At 38.9% G+C, this 1,587-nt stretch overlaps 1 non-coding gene across 1 annotated transcript; it reads right to left on the bottom strand.

Annotated features, from left to right (window-relative positions):
* Positions 1 to 1,261: 1,261 nt before the first annotated feature.
* trnar-ucu (transfer RNA arginine (anticodon UCU)) lies at positions 1,262 to 1,333 on the bottom strand. The gene has a single exon. It is a non-coding gene; the product is annotated as a tRNA-Arg (tRNA).
* Between the last annotated feature and the right edge of the window lie 254 nt (positions 1,334 to 1,587).

The raw sequence follows: 1,587 nt of genomic DNA, 5'->3' as shown, positions 1-1,587 counted from the left end.
TTTAACTAAAAGCGCGTGTGCCCGGCTTACACTCGTCACAGTTCTAAAGGAGCCCTTGTCAACACAAGAAAAAGACAGATCTATGTGCCCGTGTTTGTCCCTTCCACAAATTTAACAGTCTAGCAAAAGAATGCTTTCTCATTGGCAAGGTGCTAGTTTTTTCTTATGATTTTGCTTCTACTGCTAAAAAAATTAAGAGAATTCAATAAGAAATGAGCTAAATTCCTTGCTCAGGCAGCGTGCAGAGTTTTGAATGCACCGTTCGTATCATCGTTTTGTCCTTTCCGTTCGCTTGCTCGGAGTCCTTGGGCCAACAAGAATCTTTCGTACCGTAGCCATGAAAACACCCAATGGGGAATTAGTACCAGATCCTGTACAAATTAACACCATGTTATTTCTTCTATTTGAATAGATCTAAAGTTGCACATGATCCATCTAAATCGGATTAATTTTTCAAAAATCTTCATCTCCCTCAGTTATTGCGTCTCGTGATGATGTCTCATCCTTTTTTCTACTTCCATCAGCTGAACGGGAAGCTGTGTTGTTACAACAAAGGCAGACCACCAGGTTTAGACGGGATTCCCCAGAGTTTTCATGAACATATTGGCCTCAACTTGACCATTTCATTTCGAATACGATCAATTTTGCTGTAAATGTTTTATTCTGTTTCTGAGGATGTTAACACAGCTACAAGTACATTGGATTACAATTCTTTCTGAATGCTGATGAGAAATTGCATGCAAAAGTGCTGCCCTGGAGACTGGAGCTAGTAGCTCATAGCATTCGTAGACTCTTACGTATTACTGATGCATCTTCTGTTTGCGGAACCCCATGTGAAAGGGTTTGATTGCCTAAAATGGTTTTATTTGTTGTCAGCCTTAAGACATTTGGTGTTTTTATTAGGATGATCTGAATTTTTCACTCCTCACCGACTGCGACAGTTATGACTGTGTTCCTCCTCTCATCTCACCCTCCTATTTCAGTGCAAAACGTCAATCACTATCTCTCCCCATATGCAGATGATATTTTTATTTTTTTAGGAGATGCAGAACAGCTGACTATACATCTCCTGTTTATTTGTAGTTTTTATATATATATATATATATAACTACAAATGATTACAAGTATTTCATTACGCAGGCAGAGTCAGATATTGAGTGTTTTCTCTCCAACTTGAATCCCTTTCAAGCTAAGCTAAGCTAATCATACTGGGTATCAGAATCACTTTCTTGAACACAAGGTGGTAAATCTTTAAAGTTTCTTCCCATACCGTGAGTTGAACCCTGGCCACCTGAGTAGAAATCAGGAATCCTGACCACTAGACCATATGGGACTGACTATTAAGCCCCGTTTTATTCTTTACAACTCTATGCTTCCTTTAAAACCGCAAGTTACTTCAACAAATTACATAAATCTATAAGAAGAGAATTTGAGAACCCTTTATAGAGACGAAAGTTCTGGTGGCCTGGGTATTTATCATTTTAATTTCTTCATACTTGGCTCAGTCCAGGTGTAAGTGTACCTTGTGGTTCATGGGAGGAGGAGTTGGTACATCCGTACAGGCTTCAGTTTTTGATTTATTTCCAA

The sequence above is a fragment of the Aulostomus chinensis genome, chromosome 3 (assembly GCF_037954235.1).
Source record: "Aulostomus chinensis isolate RoL2024-O1b breed Wild chromosome 3, RoL_Achi_v1.0, whole genome shotgun sequence".
In the NCBI taxonomy this organism is placed as follows: Eukaryota; Metazoa; Chordata; class Actinopteri; order Syngnathiformes; family Aulostomidae; genus Aulostomus; species Aulostomus chinensis.
The sequence above is the reverse complement of the archived record's forward strand: the minus strand, read 5'-3'. Positions and strand labels throughout refer to the sequence as shown.